Genomic DNA, 20,440 nt, shown 5'->3' with positions numbered 1-20,440 from the left:
GGAGAGCTGCAGCCGCACATACGGTAAGAGAGAACAAGATGTCTTTATAAACCTTCACCTCAGCCTATGTTATATTTCCAGTGTCATTTATTTTGTATCACATTTTGAACATGAACAAAGGTACCTGTGTGTTGCAGGTTTAGATAGATGTTCTGTGGGTTGTTTTGCAGGTTATTCAGATGATGGATACAGTCTGCACCGTTTACTCATAGCCATTTATAAAGTTATTAAAGACTTGAATAACAGCTGAGAAATACATGTCCCTTTTTATTCCTGAAGATTCATGAGTAGATACTGAATGTGCTGTGTTTGAATTTTATTTCTGAAGTAACCTGTGTATGTAAAGGGCTATGATAGCTTACAGTAACCATTCTTCAGTTCCCACCAGTCAGAGGAATTTGCCAAAGTATTATACTATTTTTTTTATTCATCACCACAAATGCACTGCACTGTAAACGGGTTTTTAAAATTTTGGATAGCTACCTTAAAGGAACAGTTCACCCAAAAATGAAAATTCTCTCACCATTTATTCACCCTCATGCGATCCAAGATGTGTGTGACTTTCTTTATTCTGCAGAACACAAATTCAGATTTTTAGAAGAATATTTCAGCAATGTTTGTCCATACAATGCAAGCAAGATTTGATGGACCAAAAGCACATAAAGGTAGCGTAAAAGTAATCCATAAGACTTCAGTGGTTTAATCAATGTCTTCTGAAGGGAAATAATATTTGTGGGTGAAAAACTGATCAATATTTCTGTCCTTTTTTACTGTAAATCTCCACTTTCACTTTCACCAGCTCTCCTATCAGGAGAGGACCCATTTGTTGTTCTTCTGTTGTTTTTTTTTTTGCTGATTTGCATTTTTCTGGCGTATCACCACCTTCTATGCAGGAAGGAGAAAGAAAAAAATAATGGATAAAGCACTGAAAAATAATGAATAAATTGTGTTTGCACAACAGCCAGTAGGTGGTGATATGAACAAAGAATGTGTATCAGCAAAAACAGAAGAAGAATTCTCTTGAGCATGCTGTGTAAATGTAGGTTTATTGTAAAAAAGGACTTGTATATTGATCTGTTTCTTAAGCACATCTATCATATCACTTCAGAAGATTTGTATTAAACCACTGGAGTCTAATGGATTATTTTTCTGCTGCCTTAATGGGCTTTCAGTGCTTTAAAGTTCTGGCCACCATTCACTTGCATTGTGAGGACCTACAGAGCTGAAACATTCTTCTAAAAACCTTTATTTGTGTTCTGCAGAAGAAATGAAGTCATACACATCTGATATGGCATGAGGGTGATTAAATGATGAGGGAATTTTCACTTTTGGGTGAACTGTTCCTTTAAATGCATATCCCTACTTTTGACACTGAGTGGTTCATGCAATTTTTCTAAACTGTTTAGTAACATTTTCACCTCAATGTCATGTCCTCAATTCCAAATGACAATTCTGTGGTGGAAAGGATGGTATTACAAATGACATTTTTGGAAGAAAATGGCTCCTTTGTCTTGATGAGGCTAATTTAAGAGTATTGTGTTTATCCCAAATACACACAATTCAATAACATTTGAACACTTTTAGCATAATTTGACAACATTGCAGCTTGATTGGATGTAACACACATTTAACAATATTCTGTTGATATTTATTTCGATTTTTTTTTTTTTACACACATTGCATGTTTTACATTTTATCTTAAGCATGCTCTTTCGTGCACTTGGTAAACAAGTGCACTTACTTTTGAAGAAATGTTATTAGGGGCAAAATTATTTGTTGTGATGGAAATTATGCCTGAACTGAGGTGTAGTGATTTGTGTAAAAATATAAATTTTACACAATAAATATTGAAAGGATTTATGATTATGTCACTCTTTTTTATATATATATATGATCATTCTAAAAATGCAATAATTAATATTTTTATGATTGATTTTCATATTTTAATATTGAAAGTTTCTGAAAGTAAAGTCTGAATCTGTTTAATGAAAACATAGAATATAATAACCTAAACATGTGTTCATGTATGTAGTAATATCTAAACTACCTGGTTTTAAGTCAAAAATATTATTTAATATAACTTAATCAACCTGATTCAGTAGGGTACACCAACAAAATTTCAATGAAATGATGATTATTTTCTATTAAATATTGTACCAGTCAGATCAATAGTACACTAACTGCCCATTTTTACATTTTAAAGTGTTCCATTCAATTGATAAGACTTCACAGTGCAATACCATAGAACAAGACGTCTCAATATATCATTTACAGTCAAAGCCAACATCAGGTTCTCAGAATCTATTTATAAAGATAAAATGATGTCCTATGAAAAGATGTGTGAGTGTACAGTAGATGTAGAATTGTCTCTCTCCTTAAATCCATTATGACTGACTCTAAATACGTCTGTTAAGTTCTTCTGTCCCCCTCTATCAGGTGTACAGTAAGCCATGCATCTCAGTGCCATCTGCTGAGCACATATGATTGAACTGTCAAAACAGAGATTATATACCTCTTCAGATTACTCGGGTAACATCCATCCAATGGGTAACCAGTAGGAAAAGTGTGCCTGCCCTAAATCAGATATGTGTCTGTGCACCTTGGACAGCTACCTTAACTATAATTAGCATGACCTATCTTTATGCCAGAGATATCGTTTTCATTTACCATGTTAGCTTTATTGCCATATCATTGACAGCTGTCCTGAAACTAAACTCTTGGTGTGTGCAGTGCACACTGCAGTATAGATGTGTGTTAGATGTGTAATTAATGACAAGATATTCCCTCTATGAGTTCTTTATTAGTCACTTTAATAATGATTATGTTTCCATAACTGAACCCATGGCTGAAATGTTGTACTCTATACTGTGCATTTACATGTACTCAACCATGGTAAGTATGTTGTTATGGTTATGGCTGTTTTGTATTAAAAACAACTTTTCAATATTAATTTACCTTCTCACATTTTTGTTTTTATGGCCCACAACTCCATATTGACAGTGGATATTTATGCCCATCACAAAGTGTTTTGGTATGAGTTCTCGTTTCAGTGTAATTAAGATTAAGATTCAACTTTATTGTCATTGTGCAGAGTACAGGTACAGAGCCAATGAAATTCAGTTGTTTTCGCATATCCTAATTAAGCTGGGGTCAGAGTACAGGGTCAGCCATGAAACAGCACCCCTGGAGCAGATAGGGTCAAGGGCCTTGCTCAAGGGCCCAACAGTGGTATCTTGGACCCCTGACCTTTCGGTCAGTAATCCAGTGGCTTACCCAGAGTCCTTCATGAGCTCATAACAACAACAGGTCTATTACTCTGTTAAAATCCTCTTTGGAAGTTTCTACCTAAAATTTGTTATATGCATTTAAGTTATTTTGGTTGGAGCCAGTGGGCAATTTCTGACAAAGACAGGAAGCCTTTTAGGTCTTTTGCAACAAATAGTGTACATTAGGTGTGCAATTGATGCTTTCTGTATATTGCACTGGGCCCCTTTTCTATGAATAAATACAATTTAGAAATTGATTTGGGCCCCCCTGGACCTGTGGGCCCCTAGAATCATTACCACCATTCACCCCACTAGCTACGGCCCTGCTGCCACAGATGTAGCATTGGAAAGCACTGGCTGTTTCTCATTGTGAGTTCTTATATTTTCGTGGACTCGCTTAACATCATCATCAACTGCCGAAGTTCAATTCCTAAACTCAAGAACGCAAGTACTGAGAATGCATAAAATAGCCCGGATGTGTTCTTGATCAGGCCAAATATCAAGGATGCATCGGATGGTGACTTGCGGCATGAACCTGATACTACGGTTGCAGACGAAGTACATTTGTTTTGTTTCACATCAAGAGTTTTCCTCTGTAAGCTAGTGAAAGTATGACAGCTCCTGATGAGGTGTCATACTCCGTAAACCTCTGTAGTTTTGTTGGGCATCATTTTAGGAAAATTAAGGCCATTTTAACATGGAGGAAACGAGTGTTAACAGATTTCTAACAGTAGTTCTCTTACCGGCTGTGACTGTGCTGTGACGGATAATTGCACAACAGGAATATCACAGCACATCTCAGTGCTCACAATAGATGCGTTCTACATCCTCCTGTCCGTCCAGTTCGTTCTTCCAAGGATGCTTGGCAAAAGTGATCTTCAAAAGAACACAAGTCATTTCTCTTCGGTTTTAGCATTGAGAAACACCCATAGTTTTGGAAAGCTCATGACTTAGACTAGCTATTTTTTATGATTCTACATCAACAGTACACAAAAGTGTTATACATTTTACCATCAGCATTCAGAATTACAACTTAATTCACAATTACAACCAATAACGATTTGCTTATGCTATAATTCTTTGATTGACACGTTCTGAACTCTGAAAGTCTGGGCTTGAGGCCCTTGAAAGTGCGCTTGTCTGCCTTGTGTTGACATATTTCCTATCGAAAAGTTTTATGAGGGATATAATGAAGGCTTTTGTTTTTTCACAGCTATGGACCATGATTTGCCCAGAATGAGGGACATTCTCATTCTAGAGTGCATTTGACTGGACACAAATCTGTGTAGTGCAGCACGAGCCATCAATATTTTTGGCCATGTTTCCAGAAGAGTAAAACTAGGCTACGTACAAGACAGATAGCAACCTTCATAGATGGCCTTAAAACAAACACACATGGATTAAAATCACAAAAATATTTTAAGAATATTTGGTAACACTTTTAATTAAGGTTCCATTTGTTAACATTAGTTAATGCATTAGGTGTCATGAACAAACAATGAACTACATATTAATTAAGTGTACAGCATTAATTAAGCTTGATAATGTTAGTTAATAGAAATACAATTAGTCATTGTTAGTTCATAGTGCATTAACTAATGTTAACAAATGGAACATTATTGTAAAGTGTTACCAAAAATGTGGAGTTCCCCACTGGTATTTACAACTTCATGGTGGCGCTCATGTGCATTCAGCTAAATACGATCATTCTGACTTAAGCATATAATATATGATACACCTAAATGCCTGCACACAACCATGCTGAAAGAAACAATTGTTAAAGAAAATGAGTGACGAGTTAAAATGTTTTTTTTTTGTGGTAATCAACATGCAGTCAAATTTAACCCTAATTTCATGACATTGATAAAGTGTAATATGATAATTGACAATAAGCCGATTAACAATAGACTGTTATAGGTAGGATGCAACTGAAACACTGAATTTGCTTATCGTCAACCCTGATTATCACTCTTGCTTTCCATAAATCTATATTACAATGGCAGGTAATATGAAAATGTTTAATTCTGCCAAGCCAGGGCAGTGCTGCAGTTAAACATGTACTCTTAGTTAGTCAGCTGAGTAATGTTAATGGCTTCAATAATGTTTTAATTTATTAATGTTTGTGCTGTATTGCATGCATAATTAAATCATAGTTTCATACCCTATCTGTGTGTTTATTAACTTCACTTCATTTGCTGTAAATGTTGTAGGTGATGGCTGCTGGATGCAGGCACAAGCTGAGAGAGCTTCCTCCAGTGGAGCAGAGCTCAAGTGAGCACAGCAGCTCCCCGTCCCCCGGAGACACTCTACCCTGGAACCTCCCCAAACACCAGCGGGTCAAACGGTCCAAGTCTGCTTCACCGGAGGTGCTGGACCCAGCCGAGAGGGCCATCCTTCGCATCGCAGGTGTGTTATTACAGTTCACATATTCAGGATATAATGGCAAGACATAACACATTCATTGTTACTTTGTAATGTCAGTCGTGGTGGCACATGGTTATGTTTGAATAGCATCCAGCGGTGGAATTCAAGGTGGAGTAAACATAGTATTTACTTTATAAAGAGTAAATTTACCCTGGTAGAACCACTTGGGCTAGAAATGAAAGACGATAAAATGGTTCTGAGCTGGCAAGCGCAAAATTTGTAACAAAACTACTGTAAGACCTTTAATGCATGGTATATTAAGAGACCATTCAGCATCAAGCAGGTCTCACCTCAGTCGGATCCTGAGTCAGCAAAACACACACACACACACACACACACACACACACACACACACACACACACACACACACACACACACACACACACACACACACAGACAGAGTTCCAGCTGACAAGCTCTTGAATAGCTTTGCCTTTTGCGCTTGTAAGGAATATGGTTCGAGAGTTGCTCCTGTAAAGGATGGGCTCTTTTATGGGTTATTTGATGGTGATAGCAAAAGATGTAATGTGAGAATAAATTTATATCTATCGCAAATATACTTGTGCAGGTGAGTGTAGCCAATGTGTAAATCATGTTTCCGATTATGTTTCATATGGTGTGTATTGTTATTGTAACTCATTAGGACAAGCATGTACAATTTTTTTTATGTTAAAATACTTTCTAGTATCCCAGCTTAATAGGCAGAGTCAACTATACTGAGTTGATCAAAACACCGTGACTGTTTTTTTTTTTCTTTGGTATTTCGTGTTGTGGTGCACAAAATACAGACAGCATGCATTGCAACATTAATAAATTATGCAGTTAGTGTTATAGGCTTATTTTGGGCTATTTGCTGACTTTATTAATGCTTTATTAATGCTTTATTAATGCTTTATTAATTATGTTGCCACTGTTAGTTAATTGTTGTGTTCTGATGTTTGGAGCTCAATTTTAACTTAAAGGGATAGTTCACCCAAAAATTTAAATTCTCTCATTATTTACTCTCATGATATCCCAGATGTGTATGACGTTCCTTCTTCAGCAGAACACATTTTAAGAAAAATAGAAAAAATATCTTAGTTCAGTAGGTCCTTAAAGTGCAAGTTAATGGTGATTCGACATTCCAAAACTCAAAGACAGTCAGAAAAAACATAATCGAGATGACTCAAGAGGCTAAATTAATGCTTTTGGTGCGAAAAAAGATCAACATTTAAGTATTTTTTTAACTCTAAATCATGCTTCTGGTCAACAGCAGTTTGCCCGTGTGAATAATCGCGTTGACACGTGCGACCCACCCTGAAGAGTAGCGCTGTTTACAAGTGAGTAGGAGGAACGCTGTACAGTAGCTTGGTTGGTTTTGGTTTTGATCTGAATTTATCTGTTTCTTTACTCACAATGTTGTGTTTGTGTGCTCATCCTGGATGTCTCAACTGAGTAGAGAACGTGAGATTACGTCCGTAACATGCTGATGCGAATTTGTCACATGAGAAACCATGTGAACTCCACCCTCTCATGAAGCTTACTGGAAGCAATGATTTAGTTAAAAAGTACTTAAATACCGATCTTTTTCACACCAAAAGCGATTGTCTTGCTTTAGAAAACATTAATTTAACCACTGGAGTCTTATCAATTATATTTTTGCTGACTGTCTGTGATTTTTGGAGCTTCAAATGTCTGATCACCATTCACTTATAATTTAAAGACCAACTGATCTAAGATATTTTTCTGTTTTTCTTCAAATTATTTTTGAATGAATGAACGTTACATTTATGCAGCACTTTTCTGACACTAAACTCAAAGCGCATTACACAGTAAACAAGGGAACTCTCCTCAACCACCACCAGTGTGCAGCATCCACCTGGAGCCATAGTGCACCAGTACACTCACCACACACCAGCTATTGGTGGAGAGGAGAGAGTAGAGTGATACAGCCAATTAATGGTGGAGATTATTAGGAAGCCATGATCGATAAGGTCCAATGAGGGGAATTTAGCCAGGACACCGGGGATACACCCCTATTCTTTTCAAGAAGTGCTCTAGGATTTTTAATGACCACAGAGAGTCAGAACCTCAGTTTAACATCCATCTGAAGCATAGTGTCCCCATCACTATACTGGGGCATTAGGACCTTCCCAGGAGGCCCTCCTTTCCCAGGAAGCACATTGTTTTTGCAATAGTATGTTTTTTCGTATAAATACACAACTTGGATTAAAACATCACTTATGTCAAACAATTGTACGTGCGGTCTCGCCTTGCAAGAAATATCTCTGTTCAGAGGTAAAGATTGCAGTAAACTAGATGTAAAATATATTTAAAACCATATGTAAGATTGAAATGGGCTAGTGATGAAGTTTTCATATTACAAATTGATATTTGGCTGAACAAGAAATTAGTAGTTCTCAACAACAATTTTTGCATTTAGTGAACAAACAATTTCAAATTGACTAAACAAAGCAATGTTTCGGAGGACAATTATGATTGAGAGAAAAATCTGCATCAAGTTGCCTTGATTTATTAACTTTGTTCACTATTCCTATTTTACAGTGTATAATAGTCCATAAACCAGCCAAGTTTAGCACATCTGGACCAGCAGACAGAATAATTCAACCCCAAACAGACCCAAACCTGGCCAGATGTGGGTGATTGTGCCCTTGAATGAAAATTGCTCCAGAGATGTTGGAATGTGCCAGACCCAATGGGCCTCATTCATGAAACATGAGCAGAATTTTTTTTTTTTTGTAAATCGTAATGCTGCACTGATATAAATTCTTGGATTAATGAAATTTTTTGTAATTTCAAATTGTTAGTTGGTAAGGATAAAATTTACACCTGCTCCTGACCATGTGTAAATCACGTGTAAGACATCTGAGCGTTCTGTGTTCTTTTTAGGCAAATTGCCATGACTACATTTTGTTAGAAGGGAAATTAAATAAGTAATGAAAAAAATACAACCTTGATTAACACATACATTTGTTTGTTAATTAACATTTGGTCCCCATAAAGTGATAAATACACGCTCACACACACACACACACACACACACACACACACACACACACACACACACACACACACACACACACGTAGTGTTTCCATGTTTTATGGGGACTTTCCATAGACATAATGGTTTTTATACTGTACAAACTTTATATTCTATCCCCTAAACCTAACCCTACCCCTAAACCTAACCCTCACAGAAAACTTTCTGCATTTTTACATTTTCAAAAAACATAATTTAGTATGATTTATAAGCTGTGTTCCTCAATGGGACCGACAAAATGTCCCCACAAGGTCAAAAATTTCGGGTTTTACTATCCTTATGTGGACATTTGGTCCCCACAAAGTGATAAATACATGCTCACACACACACACACACACACACACACACACACACACACACACACACACACACACACACACACACACACACACATGTTGTGTTTCCATGTTTTATGGGGACTTTCCATAGACATAATGGTTTTTATACTGTACAAACTTTATATTCTATCCCCTAAACCTAACCCTACCCCTAAACCTAACCCTCACAGAAAACTTTCTGCATTTTTACATTTTCAAAAACATAATTTAGTATGATTTATAAGCTGTTTTCCTCATGGGGACCGACAAAATGTCCCCACAAGGTCAAAAATTTCGGTTTTACTATCCTTATGTGGACATTTGGTCCCCACAAAGTGATAAATACAGGCTCACACACACACACACACACACACATATACATACACTACATATATATATATATATATATATATATATATATATATACACACACATACGATTTCATTACTGTTCCATATTGATTTTAAAAGCATTTACTAATGAGTCTGGTGCCTTCTTTATATGGTGCTTTTATTGCTGTGGATTATGAATGTGATGTCGCCTCAGCTACCATGGGATTATGGGATCGTAAAGTGTCCATTCCATCTTTACTTTAGAATCTCAGTACTTCATGAATACGGTGGATTAGGACATACTAATCCATTGGCATACTGTTTTTTGCATCCTATATAGTAGGGAAGTAAGGACATTCAGACATGTCATTGAAAATAAAGTTTTTCTTGCATATTCCACTTCTCAGAGTCTTCCGCAACGATGTAATGTTTTTATTAAATGTACGGCAGTGATTTAATGAGGCCCGCCAATCACTTTTATCTGACCCCCTGACTGCATTTGACAAAATCGTCGTAAACATCCGAACGCTCCCTGTCCATCTTCAACTTTTTTTGAAGATTCCACTCCGCTCACTCAACCCAGAATGTGCTTTGTGATATGCTGGTTCGAGAATCTGCAAAATAAGCAATAAATCTAAGGTCATGGAGTTCAAATATTTTTTTAATGAAGTTGCAAACCTTATACATATATGCACAGTAAAAATCTAAGTTAAGAACGAGGAAGGAGAAGAAATTGAAAGGGAGTGTGGAGAGACTGTGAGAGTTAGCAAAGATTCGCTTTGGAATCTTAAATGTGCTACGCAAACATAGTGGAGCCAAAGGTCACATAGTCGGTTACATACCATTCGATAATAAATGAATAGATAGTAGGTAGTAAGGTATCTTGTTGTTATACATTCATGTCAATGCAGCTAGAAGTAAGCAATAGCCAACAAACAACTGTAATATGAATAGTTAGCCTGTTGAGAGGTAGTTTATGTAAACTTCAAAAGTTATAACTACACTTATTTGAGTAATTAGGCCTAGAATGTAGGTTGTGTCCAGTAAATGTTACGCTAATGTAATGTACGCAAATTTGCAGCCAATCAAAAGGAAATAAAGAATTTTTTCTCTCTCCGGCGTCCCAGTTCTCGGTGTCAAACGCAGGGAAGAATTAGATGATGCATTCTTTAAGATGGTTTATTTGGATTATGAACCTCTTACAAAAGGTGAAAGAGAAGGTATGCGTCATTTTGCCAGCGTAGCCCAGCCCGGCTATACCACACCATGTTGCTGCACAGTACGTGATACTCTGACGCCAAATGCTCTCAGCTAGATGGAAGGTAGACTTAAAGAGCTGTTACAGTTAGGAGATGGCTTTGCTCTTACTTTAGACATTTGGACAAACAGAAGAGGATACAGCTTTCTGTGTGTTGTGGCAAGTTTACTCGATGAAGTATTTAATGGTCACACAGTGCTGCTGGGCTGTGAACATCTTAAAGGGCACCACACAGCAGAGCATATTTTCCATAAATATGAAAGTGTCTCGCAACACTGGAATTTACAACGAGTAGTTGTGAGGGTGGTGAATGACAGCGGCAGCAATATGGACCTCCCAGGGTTTGAGGAGGGTGCAGCAGAAGAGGAGGGTGAGGAAGAGGTCCTTATGGAAGATGACATAGAGGAAGGTCCACTCTCGTCATTCCAGCCGGATCGTGTTGCGCAGATCATGGAGAACATGAGCGCCACATATATCACCGAAGCTAACCTCCATATGCGATGCCCCATACATATGACATAGACAAACTTTTCACACGAATGGCAAAAGAGTTTTAGGGAAAGCACCTTAAATGCTGAGGAGGCTGATAAACTAGGTGTCGACCCACCCCAACATGTGTCATCTGGTGAAGCAGTCAGCCATGTATGATTGAATCAGTATTAAAGATGTTTGAAAGAGACCCGCAATTCCAAAACAAACTGACCATTCCCGAACACATTAAGTTGACCATGAATGACTAACATCAACTCCAAGCCCTGACTGAGGTGCTATTGCTACTGGCAGAACTTACTGATGATATGCAAAACAAGCTTGGAAACCTGGGCATTATTCTCCCAGCTGTTATGGAAATTAAACAGCTTTTGTCCAATGTACGTGAGACCTGCTCACTCTCCATTCATGCGTATGGTGAGACATTGTCAGATATTGTCTCTACTCGTTTTAACAGATTCTATTCTGACAAGCACCATGTGTTGGCGGCTGTATTGGATCCACGTTTTAAAACTGAATAGATCATTAGTACAGTGAGCAATCAACTCTCAGAGATTCGTCATCTGTTGGTGAAGGAGTCAGAATGCATTGCCTTTGGACAAACTGTGGGCTGAGCTCTGAAGCACTCTGATGAAGGCCCGCATATTCGGCTAAAAAGAGAGAAGCTCGAGTGTAGTTGACAATGCCAGAGGTGAGATGGAGGAGTACCTGAACTCAATGAGAATATATATATCAGAGTATATTATACCCCCCAAAATCATGTTTAATACTAACAAGCAGAGGGTTTACCAGGATATCATGTTTGGGGGGGCATTTGGCTTGTTTGGGGGGGCAACATGAACAATTGAAATAATTGGCGCAAAATTAAACTATACTACACACAGTCTGTTTTAGTGCATATCTTTTTCTAAGCCAGGAACCCAGAGATAGGCACAGGGCCCCTATTAGACTATAGGGCTTAAACTGGATTTTTGTTGTGTCAGACCTCACTCATCTGCTAGCGATGGAAAAATATGCACAAAACAATCCACTTTTAAATTGTAATTTATCATCAGATGCAGAGGCGTTTCCAGCATTGAAGGACATCCGGGGCTTAGCCCAGACAATTTTATTTTCACACTAGCAACCACTTCTCTGTAGTCCAAAGCTGGTGAGAGGGTATTCTTTGAGTTTTGCTCTGGCTGGGCCTGTTTTTACAGTTCCTAAATCTTCCACTCTAGTACTATCTACTGTCCATCCGCTCTCCTCCCTGAATCATCTGTGATGCAAAAGAACAGATACAGCACATAACTTATTGCAAATCAGCTTCACACAACGAATTCATCAAGTGCTACATATTTCAAATTGTAGACCAATACCATTGAAGAAAATGTATTGGGAAGAGCAGATCAGTGGGATTGCCCTAAGATCTATCATGATTCTTGAATTTTCATGTACATTACCATAAAGTCATCACAAAAGAGTTATATTATAGTGAGTAAAGTGAGGTAAAAAAATATTGAATATAAATAATTTTATATTATATTTATTGACATAAATATTCAAAATGATGTATAAGATCCTAAGTTAAAGCAATACATGAATGACTTTAGTCTAAGTTCATTGACACACATGGCATCGAACTCTATATAATTCTCCATGTTCATCTGTCAAAATCCTTTCATTAGGATCATTGGGACAAACAATGTTTCACTTTTAACTTTCTCTAAAGTAAAGTGACTGATTAATTGTTACCAGTTTCCATGCCTGATTCTGGCACAGCTGCTGCTGCTGCTCCTCAGTCTGTTGCTCATCTTTGCTACACTCTACAAAACCATTTAATCAAATCAAAGTGTATATTTACTACAAACTAATATCACAAAACAAGTCACACATACATTTTATGTTAATGCTTATTGGTTATCCTTAGCGAAAACAACACCTGATAAACAAGAAAAGTATGCACCGATTGGGACTCGAACCGCGGTATCCGGCGTGAGAGGTGACTGCATTAACTCGGAGCTACCAAACCGCGTCAATATAAAGAAGGAGGTTAGAGGGTACAACTCTTGAGGTTTAGCCTACTGTGGGTGAAAGCCAGCTAGATGATGATCTTAAGACTTTAAGGACAAAAACAAATGTGAATTGTTACCCACTGACTTCTTTCGGAAAAATCCCCAAAGCCTCATTTGCTTAATTTTTTCTGTCTTTCCTGCTAACTGCTGTTAACTCGCCACTAAGTAACGTTAGTTGATGTCAACGACTGTGCAAGCTCCTCCCCTACCTGCTGCATATTCAACAGAGAGGAAGAAACGGAGTCGCCCATAGGCTACCGGCAGCAAAGGAACTTATTCTATAGGCTAGATTATGCGTATGTCTATTTTTACAGGCTGTATGCAGTATGTGCAAAGCCAAAGCACAATGAAATAAGGCAACTTATGATTTCGGGGGTTTACATAGGCTTTTGTCCGGTTTCATATTTGTCAGTCAACTATTCAAAATACATTCGGGGCTACACTCAAAACAACAGATGGACAGATTTTTTCTCAAATTCTCAGGGGAGGCAGAGCGTATCCTAGGGGAGGCACTGCCTCCCCCAGCCTCCCCCTAGACACGCCCCTGCTAACAAGGAGAGTACCAGCACTTTTCCTTCCACTTCAAGCACTGTATTCAGTTAATAGAAAAATGCTGTATAAAGTAGCTTTAGATGAAATTTAGCATGTCACACTGCAAGACACAGTTTCACATGTCATGTCTAACACCCAACATGTACTTGACTTTATATTCACATTATCTTCACTCTAGAATCTAATTTATGCAATCTTGAAACTACAATATCATTTATATCCACAAGATGTCAGTAGGTTAAAGTCTCTAACAAGCATTAGAACTGTATCTGCAAATGGAAATTTAAACTTTTGCCATCTTACATTTGTTACTGTGTTTTTATTTTTATTTTGTCAAGGTGTGAAGGAGCATTGAACTGAAAAAGTTATGCTAAATAATTTTATAAATGATAGATTTGTCAGAGTCCGTGAAAATAGCAGCATTTTGTTTTCTGTGGTCTGGAGATTTGCTACAAAATTAATTTGATTATAAATAAGTTTGGGATGCTTTGATGGTTTTTAAAATAAGATGATATCCTCTGTGTTAATGTGGACTTTTCTTTCTCTTTCAGACTGTCATTGTAATTTGTGTGGTGGGTGTCATTTCCATATTGCAGAACTTCATCATGAAAAAGACTGCGTATGTAAATTTATTCAGGTTTAAGTCCTAGATCATGCAGTTATCTCCACACTACAGCAGACAGTAAATACACTGCGTGCCTAATTATTAGATAAATTGTATTCCTCAGGATTAATTTTATTGTTGAACAAACACAATGCTCTCAGTCAATCCAAAATGTTATTGAACCTCAAACACAAATGTTTAACAATGTGAGTTTTGTCTTTCTCAGGAGAACATATAAGTGTGCACAATTACCAAAATATTTTCTCCCAACTCAAATGTTTATTCTCAATTTTTAGAGTAGGTGCAACAAATATGACAATTAAATAACATTTTTGGCCTTTCAACAATATTCAGTGACCAATATAGCGACCCTTCTTTTCAATAACTGCCATGAGCCTTCCATTCATGGATTCTGTCAGTTTCTTGATCTGTTCACATTCAACTTTCACCGAAGCAGCAACCACAGCCTCCCAAATGCTGTTCAAAGAGGTGTATGGTCTTCCCTCACTGTAAATCACACGTTTGTGAAGCGCCCACAAGTTCTCAATAGGATATAAGTCAGGTGAGGAAGGGGTCATTATTTGGGCATCTTTGAGGCTCTTACTGGCTTGCCAAGCAGTGGAGTACTTGGATGCATGTGATGGCGCATTGTCCTGCATAAAGATCACACCCTTCTTGAATGCTGAGGACTTCTTCCTTTACCACTGTTTGAAGAAAGTACATTCCAGAAACTGGCAGTAGGTTTGGGAGTTTAGCTTCAGTCCATCTTCAACTCAAAACGGTCCAACTACCTCATCCTTAATGATAGCAGCCCATACCAGTACCCCTCCTCCACCTTGCTGGCACCTGACTTGAAGTGGTGCCCTGTGTCCATTTGTGATCCAGCCACGGGCCCATCCATCTGGTCCATCAAGAGTCACTCTCATTTCATCTGTCCATAAAACCTTTGAAAAATCTGGTATTTCTTTGCCCAGTCTTGATGCTTCAACTTGTGAATATATTCAGTGGTGGTCGTGTTTCAGCCTTCTTAACCTTGGCCATGTCTCTGAGCACTTGACATCTTGTACTTCTGGACACTCCAGGTAGGTTGCAGTTCTGGGATATGGTAGCATTGGAGGTTAATGGGTTCCTGGTAGCTTCACATTTAATTCTTCTCAAGTCTTTTGCGATTTAATTTGCGCCTTTTCTTCTCCGTGTGTTTTTTGCACCCCAGTTGACTATTCGCAACGAAACGTTTGGTTGTCCGGTGGTCACACCTCAGTTTAGCTAATTCAAGAGTGTTGCATCGGTCGGAAAGGCATTTTACAATATTTGACTTTTCAGTGTCAGTTAAATCTCTTCTTTGGCCCATTGTATCTGAGGTAATGAAGCTGTCTAATGATTATGCACACCTTGATATAAATGTTTGTCACTTTTGCCACACCCTCGATTATTACATAAATACATATCACCTGAAAATGATTAAATCAAATAAGCATTCAAGTTTATATGGTTTGGAGTTGGAACATTTGCATGTAAATAATGATAAGATCAGAATACTCACTTGCCTAATAATTGGGCACGCAGTGCACTTGGAGTCAGAGAAGGTACAGTTAGTCACAGTTTGCTGGGATATTACCTGAGGTCATATATGTGAGGGGTCAAAGGTCCTGGCAGCTGTGTGCTATTATAGGTAGGTGTGAATGGTGTTAACTTGCTCACATAGAGTCAAATTGCTCTTCGGACATATTTAATTTCACACTCATGTCGGCTTTCCTTATAATTGCATGAGGATGTTAAATACTCGGATGTTGCCAGCATGCCTCACACACTGCAGAGACCACACACACACTACATTCTATGTATGTCCAATTGTGCAACAACATTTTTTACATGCTCAATACAGCATGCCTGTGTATTTTCTAGCATTAGTAAGTCTTTGTACTTGCATTGCAGCACCAGCAGCATAAGCAGATCTTGTCCACCAAGACTAAACTTAGTAACTTGTCATATCCATTATGTATATAAGGCATAATGTACAGTCAGCCAGTCAATAAAATAAATCATAAATGCAATCAAGGTGATCAGGTCTTGTATCACCCTTAAGGGATTTATTTTGTTTTGATGATGGGCTGACTGTACATTATGCCACTTATTACACTGCTACCTACCAAATACATATATAAATGGACATGAAATATTTATTTGCATTGAAATTATATTATCATGCTAGAAGAAAGACAGTAGTATCTCTAGGAACTGCTGAATTCCTGTTTGTGTATTCTTTGTTTTATTTTGTGATTATGGCCATCTGAATGCTTATTTTCCCACTCATTAAAAGACTACTTGCCAAATTATTAAATAAATACACATGAAACATTGATTTGTGTTGAAATCATTTTATTAGCTAACTTGGACAGGCCGCAATCTGAGAAGCATGAAAGATGACTCGCAATACCAGGATGGTCGGTCTGATATCACTTAATCCTCGGATGTGTGATTATATTCAGAAATATCAGGCTGCTAGATGGTGCCACTGATCAATCAGAATCGCGCATTCTAGAGAGCCGTGTAAATGAAATTAAGTTTAATACTAACAAGGAGAATACCAGCACTTTTTCTTCCACTTCAAGCACTGTATTCAGTTAATAGAAAATGTCACACTGCAAGACACAGTTTCACAAGTCTTGTCTAACACCCAAAATGTACTTTATTATCTTCACTCTATGTAGAATCTAATTTAGGCAATCTTGAAACTACAATATCATTTATATCCACAAGATGTCAGTAGGTTAAAGTCTCTAACAAGCATTAGAACTGTATCTGCAAATGGAAATTTAAACTTTTGCCATCTTAAGTTTGTTACTGTGTTTTTATTTTTATTTTGTCAAGGTGTGAAGGAGCATTGAACTGAAAAAGTTATGCTAAATTATTTTATAAATGATAGATTTGTTATCTCCACACTACAGCAGACAGAATATATTTGGTGTCAGGGAAACTACAGTTACTCACAGTTTGCCCATCTCTGTGCACTCTCTTAGGGATATTAGCTACATTAGTGAGAAATGTGATGTTTAGGCCTAATCTGAAATGAACTGCTCCATTAGGCTTAGTAAGCAGACTCATCTCACAATGAAATCGGAAACAGTATTTTGACTTTTCTTTTGCTAAAATTGGTCAATGCTTACCAAATGCGAAATACTGCCCCCAGTGGTGAAAGGGGTGAATGTTTTTTTTGCGTATGTGCACGTGTGAGCTCTATTTTCTGGGTTTAATGTCCAGAGGGGTGCCATAAGCGATTTGTGAAGCGAGTTGTTTTCAGCTGTAATTCAGTAAAGAGGAATGCATATTTTATAATCTGAACCCCCAACCCAAACCCCAAACCTAAACCTAACCATCTGTGATTTAAAAATGTAATTTTAGAGGGAAAATGGATCCTACAATTGTGGTTACCTTCTGGTTTCAATGCGGGATTTGAACTTGCGTCTCCCACATGCTGATGCAATGCACTTCCAGTCACACCACAGCGGAAAGTAGATATGCTTGTGCAAACATGTCTCATGAGAGATGGTGCTTGTTTAGTGCCAGAACTCTCAGAAAACAACCTGCCAACTTCCTGTGTGATTGTTATGGAGTAAAGCTGTGTCCAAAACATCACACTATACACTATGCACTATAAAATGTTCTCATGCACCCATGTAGTATATGAATTTTCAAAGTGTAGTATCGTCCCAAATGGAACACTTAACATTTTTTACTACACAGAAGCATTTGCCGTTTAACAGCTGACAGAAGTGACTTATCAAGTGCACATGTTGTGTTGCCACTAGCTTTAGCGCATTAGCCAAACTCAGTTCAACACTTGTATCATAAACAACTTACATATTCACACAGTAAGGTGATGTATATATTGATGCTAGCTGCCACACTCTCCATTATTTACTTGTAAACTGTTTTTTTCAGACCAGCAGTGCAGCCAGGTAACTCCGCCCCTTCTAATTTGTACGGCAAGCCGCATGTGCTGAGTGCATAAGTGTACAACATTACACACTCCTTTTGATGGCTGAAAAGTGCATCATTCGGGTACTTAAAGTACACTTCTTTTTGCTGCATTTTCAGTGTTAACATACTACTCACACTACGTACACTACAGAATGGCATAGAATAGTGCAGAAGCATGCAATTTGGGACACACCTTAAGAGTCTGGGGTTCCTAGTTTTGTCACCATGTGGGGAATTGTCAAGTCACTTTATAGCCTTAGCCATGAACATGGTCATGTTTTTGTTTTGGGAGTTTTGCAAAGCTCAGGATAAAAAACAGGATGAATCAGTTATGTCATGGAATATGTTTGCTGCTTTAACCTTGTTCAGAATACAAAAACATATTTTGTAAGTTTTTATTCAGAAGCTCCCCATTCCGCATACTTTATTATAAAACCTAGATTAATATTCAAAAGATAAAAATCTTAAACATATTTCTTTAAAATTGTGTCAGGAATGAATTGTTTGTGGCAACAGGATGTTGTTTATCATTGTTAAAGATGTCATCACGTCTAAGTTGTCTGATGAGGATCCCCTCAAATACTGTGATGTGACACCTGTTCAACAAAACATGTTTTCTGAGAATGCCTTTGAAAGCTTTCACAGTCAGAATTGTGATGGAGGAGTTGTGCGAGAGTAAACAGTCTGAAAGGGCTGTTCTATGTGAATGTGTTATTTTCTTGCACTCATGTTCTTAATGTAAAGATGATGCATTGTTGTGTGAATAAAACATGAGCTGTGTTCAGAATGGGATGCTAGCATACTGCACAGTGCACACTTTGTGCCACCTACCATTGTTCAAAAATTGATGTGTGCAACGATAACCATTTCAAATGGTATCTTGCATTGTTGTCACATGACCTCATTACAATGCATGTTTAATACAGCAAGTGTCATTCAGTTATCTTGTGAATAAACATTTATTTTGCATTTCTAAATGTAATTTTGTGTATAAATGTATAAACTTTTGGCAGTCCATTTTATTCATCACACTGGAAATGGAAGAAGTCAAGTGTAATGTGCACAATACTGGCTTTGTTCTGAATAACATCCTATCATACTACTATTTTCTGTTTGCATGGAATACCCTGTAGGATATTTGGTATGCAACCTTTAGAAGGGAACTTTAAAGTGCCCTCATTCTCACACCATTATATGTAAGGATAGTTGGTATGCAAAATTTACAAGGGAATTTAGGGTCTCGAAATATATAAGCTATGAACTAAATTAAACTGTCCTTATTGTACATTATTAGGTAATCAAATGTATAATGGAATTAGTCTCGTTCGACAACCATTATAAATTGGATAACTGACCAATAACTAGATTATTTGTCTGAATACATTTTCCACCATTAAAATCATAATACAACGTATCCACTCACAATTTCTACTGTAAGTTATTAGCTTTAATAAGTGAATTATGATTAATGAACTTATTGGAGTGCTATTATTCTCATGGCTTATTGAAAATAATACCACATGTATTTAGGTATAGCTTTGAAGCTAAATCTTTTAGAAACCGGAATGAGATTATTTATCAAAATATACCACAGTCATTCATCTTTGAATACAGACAAACTTCATTGCTATACTAAACATTAATCTAATCTAACACATATATACATGAGACAGGTTGGTGAGAAGATTGACAGAATGTGAAATAAATTATCAATACAGTGAAAATTAACTTTATGGAGTCTGTTGACAATACCTGAAGAACCATTTTTCCTTCTTTGAGTCTACATCGACTTGCTATCGGATTACCCAAATTATTTAATTAATACACCACCACTTTGAGCACAATATTGGAGATGTACTTGCGTGTTGTGGTGATTCCTTGCATTCTTTGTGTTGCTTGGTCCTTGGTCGAAAGTTCGTTCCGTCGATGTTTTGTACCTCTATAAGATCGGAGTTATTGTCTGTATAAATTATGAGGTTGGCTTTGAAGCGAGGCCTTCTCATGGCTGTGTGAACCATAGAGAGGGACATGCTATCTTAGTACATCGAGTCCCGAGCTTCCTTGGACCTCACATGGCATGGACCTGGTTCCGACGAGATCCCGAGAAGACCACAAGTGACGA

At 37.5% G+C, this 20,440-nt stretch overlaps 1 protein-coding gene across 2 annotated transcripts in view; it reads left to right on the top strand.

Moving 5' to 3' along the window:
- LOC127657570 (E3 ubiquitin/ISG15 ligase TRIM25-like) overlaps positions 1-20,440 on the top strand; it is a 115,002-nt gene that overhangs the window by 26,347 nt on the left and 68,215 nt on the right. The window contains exons 8-9 of one of the 2 annotated variants that reach the window (XR_007972304.1): positions 5,477-5,672; positions 14,285-14,347. The gene's annotated coding sequence lies outside the window, so the exon portion shown is untranslated. Of the gene's footprint in view, positions 1-5,476; positions 5,673-14,284; positions 14,348-20,440 lie in introns of those variants that run through there. The other variant, XR_007972305.1, reaches the window with a different exon arrangement.

The sequence above is a fragment of the Xyrauchen texanus genome, chromosome 17 (assembly GCF_025860055.1).
Source record: "Xyrauchen texanus isolate HMW12.3.18 chromosome 17, RBS_HiC_50CHRs, whole genome shotgun sequence".
Classification (NCBI taxonomy): Eukaryota; Metazoa; Chordata; class Actinopteri; order Cypriniformes; family Catostomidae; genus Xyrauchen; species Xyrauchen texanus.
The sequence above is the reverse complement of the archived record's forward strand: the minus strand, read 5'-3'. Positions and strand labels throughout refer to the sequence as shown.